The 12406-nt window shown below is 36.6% G+C and overlaps 1 protein-coding gene across 2 annotated transcripts in view; it reads right to left on the reverse strand.

Moving 5' to 3' along the window:
• Positions 1–12406, reverse strand: part of LOC144975227 (uncharacterized) — a 93785-nt gene that overhangs the window by 70121 nt on the left and 11258 nt on the right. The window lies entirely within an intron of this gene.

A 12406-nucleotide genomic window follows, 5' to 3' on the forward strand; every position in this document is an offset into this window, starting at 1 on the left:
TTTTTTTTGGTGGGTATTTTTAGTATTGTATTTATGTTTTCATTAGAGTTTGTTGTTGTTGTTTTTTGTTGTTGTTGTTGTTGTTGTCGTCGTCGTCGTTGTTGTTGGCTAGAAAGGTTTTGAGCCCGAAACGTTCCGTGTTTGGTTTTTTGTTCTTTTTTTTTTAAGATGTTATATTCATTTTTGTTTATAATAATATAATATAATATAATATAATATAATATAATATAATATAATATAATATAATATAATATAATATAATATAATATAATGAATTTATATAGCGCCTAGTTCCAATTTAGAATTGCTCACTGGCGCTTTACATCAACACATCATGTATGATATACAAATATAGAACTGGCATTATTACTTTATACAATCCACAGCTTCTAGTCTTGCTTATTATACCTATCACTTTGACAGGAGCTAATGCATGTCTTTGACTTTGATAAAGAATCAGATCGGATCGATAGGGTATCGATTAAAATATAATTTGAATATCATGATAATTGTTGTTATTTTAACGGTTGGTTTACCAATGTCAATGTATTATTATGTACTTGGATGTGTGTGTTAAGAAATTGATCTGGTCTTGAACGCGGTGTTCATGTGTAAAATAATAATAATAATAATAATAATAATAATAATAATAATAATAATAATAATAATAATAATAATAATAATAATAATAATATAATAATAATAATAATAATAATAATAATAATAATAATAAAGAGAAATAATATAGATATATCTACTGATTGGAACAATTGTTGAAAAGAAAATTATTATCACTTGGAGGTGTTTTATTTCTAAACGATTTAAGTCGTTTACAAGTTAGCCGCCATACTCTGGAAAAACACTTATTTAAAAATTTGGCCAGACAAGTGGTCCTTCAAATATCAATGGATTTAAATGACCCTTACCTTGGAAAAATAATATATCAATCCTGGGATTTCGCGAAGTCTTCCAGCAAGTCCCGAGTTTGAAACTTTTTACCAAGGTGAGAGCCGTTTAAATCGATCGATCTTCTGCCTGATTTTTTAAATACGCTTCTTTCAAGAGTACGACAGTTAACTGGTTAAAATGTGGTCTATGTGGTATGTCACTCGCTTTTGGATCGGAAGTCCTGGATTTGAGCCTCGCTCGGCGCATAGTTGAGTCATTGGAAAAGGCTCTTTACTCACATTCTCTCACTGTACTCAGATGTAAAATGATTACATAGCCGTTTACAGTGTTGTCTCTGTCTGAAAAAATTGTAATATCGACATACAGGCGTCATGTCCCGTCCTTAATGTTAAGTGTTGCTGTTGGCCAGGGACCCCCCTGTAAAGCGCTGTGAACACGTTTAGTGGATATTGCGCTGTATAAAAGCTCTTTTTTTTCAAAGCTGGAAAACAAAAAAAGAGAGGGGACAAAGAGGGTTGGGAGAAGGACGAAGATGACGAGGAAAAGGTGAAGAAATATGGAGAGAGTTTGGTGAAAAGGATGATGAGCGTAGGACGAGGTTGAGAAAGTGATGGGGGGGGGGGGGGGCAGTAGAGGGAGATAAGAAACATGATGAGAATGAGAAGAAGAAAGAATGAGGGTAAAAAGAACTTGAGGAGGTGAAGAAAGAGAAGTAGGAGAGTATTGAGGAGGAGAAGTAGGCGAAGGAGAAAGAGAAAGACCTTTGAATATACTGTCATAATGCGCAGATATAAAATACATAATACAAATACGAAAAAGGTTTTTTTTAATCTTTACATTTGATATAGCGCAATATCCACTAAACGTGCTCAAAGCGCCTTACTACGAATCCCGGGTCAATAATAACAAAAAGGACCAGACATCAAGTCATGAAGCCTGTAAGGTGCTATTAAATTTTGTTTTGACACAAAGCCAACGCTGTGGATTGTAAAATTCTTTACATCAATATTTCTCTTACATAACACCGTTTTGAGACAGTAGGTCAAAATAAATCGATGACCGGCGGATCAAAGCTCTGAAGTCCACACACTAGCAGCTTTGCGCGCCATGTTTTATTTAAATTTGGGCGTTATCATTTTGATGTCATCAGAGGTCTGATACGCCCAAAGTTAAATAAAACATGATGCGCAATATGCAGACTTCAGAGGTTTGATCTGCCGATCGTGAAAATTGAGAAAGCGGGTCATATTTCGATGGTCGGCGGATCAAACCTCTGAAGTGTACATACGAGCTTTGCGTGCCATGTTTTATTTAAATTTGGGCGTCATCATTTTGATGTCATCCGAGGTCTGATCCACCCAAAATTAAATAAAACATGGTGCGCAATTCTAGACTTCAGAGGTTTGATCTGCCGACCATCGACATGTAAATTATAGCCTTTTCCATGCAACATTTATTTATGACTCAGGCCTCTAGGCAGAGGTTCGAACTTGTGGAACGGATTGTAAGTTGGAAAGGGACCAGAGTCGTTACCTACTTCTCCACGGTAGAGACCACTCATTACTTAGCATGTCATAGGGTGCGTTCACATCGACTACACTTAAGTATGATATAGTTATTACTATTAGTATTAGGTAAATAAAAACGGGGTCTAAGAAGTTACTGAAATATTTGGTCAACTCTTCGAGCTCTTTAAATCTTTCCGCAGGATTATAGCTAAGATCCTGAGTCATGCAAGCTGAAAGCCACGCGAGCTAATTACAAAGACAAGGAAGAAGAAGAAGAAGAAGAAGAAGAAGAAGAAGAAGAAGAAGAAGAAGAAGAAGAAGAAGAAGAAGAAGAAGAAGAGAATGGGAGAGGAGGAGGAGGAGGAGGAAGAAGAGGAAGAGAATGATGATGACTAAAAGACGAAATAGAAGAAGAAAAAGAAGAAGAAGAAGAACCTCTCGCTTATCAGTTTCTCGGGGTCCGTCTGCTCAGTTGGCAGAGCACTCAATTCACACACAAAGGAATTGAGATTCTTATCAGCTACTAGAATAATAAACATTCTTTTTTTTTTCCATAAATGCCGTTTGGCAGTTCTACCCATCACGAGTACTTCCTTCTCCGCACAGTAGAGACCACTCATATTGTGCGGCTAGGTGGTCTAGTGGTATGACACTCGCTTTCGGATCGGAAGGTCCTGGGTTCGAGCCTCGCTCGGCGCATAGTTGAGACCGTAGAAAAGGCTCTTTACTCACATTATCTCAACGCACTTAGGTGTAAAATGAGTACATGGCCGTTAACAGCGTTGTCTATGTCGGAAAAAAAATCATAATATCGCCTAACAGGTGTCATGTCTCGTTCTATATTTTACGTGTTGCTGTTGGTCAGGGACCGCTAGTAAAGCGGTTTGAGCACGTTTAGTGGATATTGCGCTATATAAAAGTTCCAAAAAAAAAGCTCATTATTTGGCATGTCACAGGGTACATATACATCGACTACACTCAAGTGTAATATTGTTATTATTATCATTAGGTAGAAAAGGGGGCTAGTAGCTAAGAAGTTACTGAATTAACCGGTCAACTCTCGGAGCTCTTTGAAAGCTCTCCAGATCTTAATTGCAATTCAAACAAAGCGTCCGTATACAGGCAGACAATAATGTTTTAGTTAGGGTCCCTGATTCTTGACAAAGAGACTATGCGTGTTTGTAGAAGCAGCCAGGCGAGATATTGGAAAAGGATCATTAAATTCCAATACATACATACAGACAGACAGGGTTAAGGAGTTTGATGGTTAGGTAGTAGAATGTGTGTGTGTACCACTAAAATAGTTTGGATCCAGTCCATCTAAGATTAAGAAATTACGGAGCACCAATGTAAGATAAAGATTTGAACAAGTGTGTATGAAAGGTGCGAGACAAAGCAAGAAAGAAAAAGTAGAAGAAAAAAAAAACATCCCAAAAAATCAGTCGACCTCGACTGGGGATGGATCCTCAGACCTCCTGATTATCGTCCATTCTTTGTTATGACCGGCCTTTGTTTTAGTTTACTTTGTTCTCTTTACCTGTCACAACGTGTCTCACTTAACGGCATAATACCATCTATAAAATCAAAAGTTCGGATATGTGGTCTTGTGGTATAACACTTGCCTTCGGATCGGAAAGTCCTGGGTTCGAGTACCGCTCTATTGGCAAGGGAACCACTAAAGATTTCCTTACTAAAGATGCAACAATGAAACTCGTCATAGCTCTTGTTTTATCACGTCTTGACTATTACAATGGTCTTTTATCTCACATAAGCCATGATAAAATCTCACGCCTCCAGGTCATACAGAATAGTGCAGCGAAATTAATGACAAGACAAAAGAGAATGGCACACTCCCTGCCTATTCTGTATGAACTGCACCAGCTGCCTGTCAAGGAAAGAACCATTTTAAAGATTGATCTGTTTTGTTTTAAAAGCCTAAATGATGAAGCGCCTGACTACATAAAAATCATGTGAGAAATATATGTACCAAATAGGATTATACGATCCTCGACTGACAATTCGAAGCTTTCTCTTAGAAATAATTATAATTTTAAATTTTATTTTCTTTACCCACAGTTGGCCCCTTGTGTGGAATAATCTGCCCAGAAGGATAAGAGAAGCAAAATCTATTGATAGTTTTAAATCATTGTTAAAGCACGACCTTTTTACCGTTACATTTTCATGATATTGATACGATATTACATACACTGCTGCTATCGATATCATTGTGGTATACGTTTTATATGTGTAACTTTTGTATATTTATTTGTAACCTGCATTGAGCATCACAGAGTGATGAAAATGCGCGATATAAATAGCATGTCTTATTGTTATTATTATTATTATTATTATTATTATTATTATTATTATTATTATTATTATTATTATTATTATTATTATTATTATTATTATCATTACTATTATTATTATTATTATTATCATCATTATTATTATTATTATTATTATTATTAGTAGTAGTAGTAGTAGTAGTAGTAGTAGTAGTAGTAGTAGTAGTAGTAGTAGTAGTCGTCGTCGGTAGTAGTAGTAGTAGTAGTAGTAGTAGTAGTAGTAGTATTAATAGTAGAAGTAGTAGTAGTAGTAGTAGTAGTAGTAGTAGTAGTAGTAGTAGTAGTAGTAGTAGTAGTAGTAGTAGTAGTAGTATTAGTAGTGGTGGTAGTAGTAGTAGTTGTGGTAGTAGTAGTAGTAGTAGTAGTAGTAGTAGTAGTAGTAGTAGTAGTAGTAGTAGTAGTAGTAGTAGTAGTAGTAGTAGTAGTAGTATCATTTTCATTATTATTATTTGAGTTCGCTCCATTTTTATTTTTAAAATTTGTCACTTTCACAATTAAGACCTGAAAGTTTAAAGTCAATCGTACAACAATATTAAATCCAACCCATAGTTGCGTTTGGCTACCAGACATGTAAACATGTGCACGTCGGTTAAGCATATTGTGTGAAAACCTGGCAAATCTGAGTAAGTGGGTACGTACATAATATGGTAGGTACATTGTACATTATATATATACGAATTGTAGTAAGCATTTGATTGACAGCTATTGGAATTGTACCGGACGTGAACAATATGGTCGGTCAATTTTTTTATCGGTCACTGAACACATGACCCATGGATAGCCAGCCCATATCTAATGTCAAACGGGTTGGGGGGAAAAATCAATTGTAAAGAAAATATCGGAAAACACCTTGTTCGTCGGCAGATAATTGAATCCGATAAGCTAAATACACTTGATGGGAGTATACTTGTTAATTTGACTCGATTTCCTTCAGAGCCATTGCATCCGTCGAGCCGGAGTTTTTCCCCGGACAAAAATAGCAATTGCTTGCTACACTGTGGATAGGACGCTAGTGTATCGCAGTGTATTTTCCTGCAGTATCTAACAAACCCAGCTACTGTACCACTACTTCTGGATGAACAAGGGGACTTCACTCTGGATCGAGCTTGCTCTCTTTACGTGTGAAGTGAGTGCTCTACCAACTGAGCTATCGGGACCCCCTTGACATGACATGGGTGTTTCTAATCGTCTAAAAACAGTTTAATGTCAGGGCTAACTTGATGCTTGGAATTGAATTTTAGCTGAACTCATAAAATCTGAGTTATAAAATAAACGAAAAAAATAAAACAAAACAAAATAATAAAACAGCAAAAAAACCACCAAAAACTAGATAATAATAAAAAAAAACAAACACACAAACAAAATAAAACAAACTTGAGCTTTTACAGCGCAATGTCTACTAAACGTGCTCAAAGCGGTCCCTAGCCAACAGTGCGGGACTCGAACCCAGAACCTTTCGATCCGAAGGCGAGTGTTATACCACCAGACGACATAGCCGAACTTTTGATTTTACAAATGGTATTATGCCTTTTAAGTGAGACATGTTGTGACAGGTTATGAGAGGAAAAGTAAAAATAAAATAAGATAACACGGAATGGTTGAAACTTCATGAAATCGCAAGCAGTCTTGAAATTTCGGAAACTTCTGCCCATAGAATTGTATTTGATGAACTTGGCTACAGAAAAGTCAGCGCAAGATCGGTTCCTAAGCAATTGACAGACAATCATAAAGAACAAAGATTGGACATCTGCAGGGAACTTTTGAGAAGAAGCAATAGCTCACGCAGGGTTCACGGGCATACTGCCAACGCCGGCGGAGACTTTCTAGGGTACGATGTGACTTTTCTTGGCAGCATAGTCACCGGTGATGAGACTTGGTTGCACCATTGCACCCCAGAAACAAAGCAAGATTCGATGACCTGGAAACATCCATCCTCACCTGTCGCGAAGAAATTCAAAGTCATGCGGTCAGCAAAGAAAATAATGGGAACTGTTTTCTGGGACAGTCGTGGTGTTATTCTGTTCGAAACCTTACAACCTGGAGAAACAATCAATGCTGCAAGGTACTGCCAAACTCTTGACAAGCTTAGGGAGGCCATTCGCAGAAAGCGCCCAGGGCAGTTGACCAACGGGGTCATTTTGCAACACGACAACGCTACACCCCACACAGCACGAGTGACGCAAGGTTGGCTAGAGAAATATGGATGGGATATTTTGCCACACCCACCACACAGTCCAGACCTCGCACCATCTGATTATCACCTCTTTGGGCCACTGAAACGTGAGCTGGCAAGAAAGCGCTTTGATGTCGATGAAGAGCTTGTTGACCATGTGCGGAAATGGCTACAAAACCTTGACGGAAATTTCTTCCGAGAGGGTATCTATTCCATGGTGCGGCGTTGGCAGAAGTGTGTCGACAGACTTGGCTGTTACGTAGAGAAATGAAGGACGAGTCAAAGAATTTTGTTGATAGCCTAAAAAACGCGGATTTTACAGGCATTTTTCGGTTAATTATGAAAGAGCCCTCGTAGTAGTAGTAGTAGTAGTAGTAGTATGGCTACACCTCCAAATTCAGTTCGTCAACACAGCTTCGAAAGTCTTATTCCGCCCTTAGGACTGTTTCATAGCCACCTTCAAGTTTAGTTAAACCTTTTTTATTTTGAAAATGTACGAAACACTGCCTACAAAGCATAGAGAAAAAATACACGATAAAAAATCCAAAACAATCAGCCTGCCTTGACTTGGAATCGAGCCTCATTACTTCTGATTACTGCACAGACATGCTACCACTATACCACATAGGTTTCCTACTTGACCCTGAAGGTGATACCAGCCTAGTTCCAATCCTGCTGGAACAGCTGAAGATGAGTAGCCAGACCATGAATGATCCAAACCGTCGTCCAGACAATGTGGTTCCTTCTCCTGGACCCACACCTCCAACTCAATGAAAATGAAAAATAGGAAGCATCTGTTGTGTAATGGTGCCATGTCTGTGCAATAATCAGGAGACATTAGATTCGATCCCAAGTCGAGGATGGCTAATTGTTTTTGGATTTTTTATCGTGTATGTTTCTCTCTGCTGTGTAGGCACTGTTTCATACATACATTTTTAAATCTTAAGGTCTAATTCATGAAATTTTATTCAAATGAATATTCACTGGATTTTTAGCCTCTCATACATCTCATTTACGGAGTCCCGGTCTTCATACATTTTTACTCCAAGATAGAAACATTTGTCATCGTCTTTAGCTCATCTTCTGTCCATCCAATAGTGTTGGTTAGCTGAGTCTGTTATTTTAGATCTGGCCTATCCAAAGGGCAGCAAGCAAATGCTATTGTCCGTTTCAATGATTTGTAAACCGAGATTTAACTCCGGCTCCGTTTGCTTATAGGATCTGAAGGACTTTAACTAACTTTCAGGGACCAGTGGAGTCTCAAATTTTGTATCTCTACCTTTCAATGTTTGGAATCTGGTTCTCACTGAATTAAGGCATTGATTTGACACATATTTTCATTTATGTAACACTCAACTCAATTTAGCTATTGGTCTGAACTTGAAAAATGGTATCTCACAGGGATCTAGGTAGGTAGCCACTAGTGAAAGAATTCGATGTGCGCAGTCTTATTTTATCCATGATTAACAATAAATGTAAAGTGCATGCCACTCCCCCAGTTGTGGGGGTTTTTTTTTTTTGGGGGGGGGGGGAAGGGTTGTTTGTTTGTTTGTTTGTTTTTGTTTTGTTTTGTTTTGTTTTGTTTTGTTTTTGTTTTTTGTTTTTTTTTGTTAGTTTTTTTTTTTTTTTTTTTTTTTTTTTTTTTTTTTTTTTTTTTTTTTTTTTTTTTTTTTTTTTTGCTAAACTGCTTTAATGAACGCCATACTGTTTTTAATGGTCTGGCTTTAAAAGCTCAATATGGCAGTCCTGCCAACACCTACTCTTATGACAAACAGCGGTGAAGGGTAACACTTTCACATGCACACGTGTAAGCCCACTCAAGTATGTCTAACACTAAGTAGACAAGTCCACATATAATATGAAATATAATATTAGGGTGCTTCATGAGCTATTGCCCCTGGCCCAATATGTAAACCCGCCTTAATCCCTTGCCATACGTCCGGCACGATTCATTTGACAAGAGCTTGGACTCCATCATAATAATGGCTAATGTATAGAACAAACAGCCGGCAGATTTACTAGTCCGGTACAGAATGACCTCTTCATCATGCATAATGTGGCGGCCATTCGTTTACGATCAATTAAAGAATTTATTCGGCCGTGTGCTCTTGTTGGTGCACTTTGGGCAGAGGAATGTGTTGTTTGTTTTTTTTAATTCCTGTAACAATATGATCCATAATATCTGATGAGGGCTCAGAAATAATTCAACAGCTTTTTAACTGGCGATTCTCTGAAGACTGACATTTTCCCAATCTAAAGTGACCAGCCCAGAAAGATTCTCTTAATCAACCCCAATATAATATGTGATCTTTAACTTTAAGTGACCATCTCGGACGCCAATATCTCGGACTCCTTACAGTTGTTAAGATAGTTCGTGAACAGGTTCTTTCTAATATCCCATCCGTGATCCTAAAGTGACCAACAGGGCTCTATATATATTATATAATATATATATATATATATATATATATATATATATATATATATATATATATAATCGTTGAGGTAAAAAAATATGGTCAAAAATGTAAGAAAAGTGTGATGTCAAACAAAAACTTGTTCCTTTTTTATTGGAAATGTAAAACCGCTCTTCTGGAGGACTGAATATATTCCTTGTGTAATAATATTTCTTCTGGTTTCAGAGTGATGGTATCTTAGTTTCTAGTCTAAATAAATGCCTGTCGTCATCATCGTTCTTTAACCCTCTCCTTACCACTTACAGCAAAATCGTCACATTTGTTACGACAAAATATATTTTTTTTCTTATTCAGATTTATTTTGTAGATCACAAACTTTGAAGAATGATCTTTGTTGAATTAATAAGAACATAAAGTTGTTTTTTAGAGAGCTTGTTTGAGTTTTAAAAATCCATTTTTCTGCTTGGTTAGTCTGCCATTTTGGGAAAATACTAAAAAGGATCGGTAAGGAGAGAGTTAACGTCCCTTAATCCTAAGACTATATATACCAATACATCCTGCTACTAAAATAGTTATGCCATTAATTGGAAAAAGAAGTTTTGTCATCAGTCTAAACCAGTACATTCGATTGGGCAATCTGACCTGTATCTATGTATAATGTGTGTATGTGTGTGTGTGTGTGTGTGTGTGTACGTGTGTGTGTGTGTGCGTGTGTGCGTATGTATTCATTGGTTCCGCACAAGTAATTTCACGGGCAAATTAGAGCTATTCAACCTGTATAAATTGTGGACAAATTCGCCGCTGTTTACAATTATTTTCATGCAATCATTATGTAAATTTTGTGAAAATGTTTTTTTCAACGAAAGAACAAAATGCAACAAAATATAATAATCATAATTAAAGTCTATACATGCCTTAATACCAAATTTTCGTTGCCCCCCTTCACACCCCAGGTACTTTTTGTTCACATTCATAACGAACTTCTACAAGGATAGGAATGGTATCTTGAATGATATCGAAAATAAATATGAACTTTTATATGGTCCTTTCCCGTGGGTTAACCCTCTCCTCACCAACCACAGGAAAATCGTAACATTCGTTCGATGCACCGACAATTTTCTCATTCTGATTTCTCTTGTACACCACAAAATTTAAAGAAATGCTTTGATTACAGCTATCAATACTATGCATTGTGCTGTAGACATCATTTTACTGAACAACATTCTATATAAAATACACTTATTACTTTTTTGTTTGATTAGGAAAAGTTTATTTTGTGTAGGGTGGGTGTGAATTTTCGGGGAAAATTCTAAAAATGGCTGGTAAGGAGAGAGTTAACCATGTTCAATGCGCTTCACAATGTTTTATTTAAATATAAAACCCATGGGGTTCGTCCCCGAATCTCAGTTGTAAAAACTAGTGGTAAAAAATGACTTTGTTTTGGTTTCCTCTTGATAGAGTCCGGTTTATATGATTGTCTATATTCGGTTTTTGGTGTTTTGGGATGAGGGTGCATTTATGTTTTAAAGTTGTTTTTTTTTCTTTTGTTGTTTTGTTTTTCATAGATCGGAGAACTTTTGGAGATGTTTATATGTGAATAAAAAATATTTAATCCAATACCTTTTTGTCGGGGGAGGGGGGTTTGTTTGTTTGTTGTTGCTTTTTGTTTTGTTTTGTTTGTTGTTGTTTTTCTTTTGTTTGTTTGTTTGGGGTTTGTTTGTTATTTGTTTTTGTTTTGTTTTGTTTTTTGTTTTGTTTTTTTTTTTTGGGGGGGGGTTGGGTTTGTTTTGTTTTTTGTTTGTTTGTTGTTGTTTTTTGGGGGTTTTTTGGGGGTATATATATATATATATATATATATATATATATATATATATATATATATATATATATATATATATACATGCCTAATTTTACCTAACCTATCGTTGTTTTACATTTAGCATCATAATATAATCTGATCGACTACCAAAGTGACTAAATCTACGTGTATTTATTTGCAGGTCTGAAGACCCAAATCATTATGGGCTCTTGATTGTAATGGAAATACTCTCAAAACAAACCAAAATATTGTCCTTTAAAACAGGCCCATAATTGCGTTCGGTTCTCAGATCTTCCAATCATAATATGTGCACATGCGTTTAAATGCATCATTTATTATCCAATGACGCAAAGGGGCTTGTAAAAGTAATTTTAAAAATTAAACTTTGCATCTGCCCCGGATTCTTGGGCGATTGTAGATTCTTTATTTAATTTGGTGATTATAATATTTGCAGAGTTGGATATAAATTTAAATCATTCGATGTTTGAAGAAAAAAAATGTTAGTAAATGAGAAATAAAAATGTGACAGTAGAACAGTTTCTGAGCTCTAATATTATCTTGATAAGTAGATACCACGCTTCTTTCTAATCAAAATGTCCCCTTTGTCTTGCGGCTATGTGGTCTTGTGGTATGACACTCGCTTTCGATCGGAAGGTCCTGGGTTCAAACCTTTCTAAGCGCATAATTGAGTCCTTGGAAAAGAGTCTTCACTCGCATTCTCTTGCCGTACTCGGGGTGTAAAATGAGAACCTGGCCGTTAGGAGCTTTGTCTCTGTCAGAAAAAAAATTGTAATATCGCCTAAGGGCGTCATGCCTCGTTCTACTTGTTACGTGTTGATGTTGGTCAAGGACCCATTGTAAAATGCTTTGAGCACGTTTAGTGGATATTGCGCTATACAAAAGCTCTTTTTTGTTTTTACAATCCCTGGGTTGCACAATCAATTCCAGGAATGGTAGGTACGAGGATAACAGCTTGTTTTTGATGGGTTTTTTATTAAATTGATTTTTTAAAGATGGTGTTTCAAAAATGTAATTTATGTCAGTCATTGAGCAAAGAGGAGGGGGGGGGGAGCGAAGTAGCCGAATGGTTTAAGCATTGCACTGTGATCCGGAAGATCACAGGTTCGAACCCCCGCTTCAGTCACTTTCGTTTTATTATTCCTTAGGTAAGATAATTAACCCCCGATTTGTTCACTTTGGGCAACATGGATGATTCCTGTTAACATCAGACA

The sequence above is a fragment of the Berghia stephanieae genome, chromosome 6 (assembly GCF_034508935.2).
Source record: "Berghia stephanieae isolate SIO BIC M18660-M18661 chromosome 6, UCSD_Bste_1.3, whole genome shotgun sequence".
Taxonomy (NCBI): domain Eukaryota; kingdom Metazoa; phylum Mollusca; class Gastropoda; order Nudibranchia; family Aeolidiidae; genus Berghia; species Berghia stephanieae.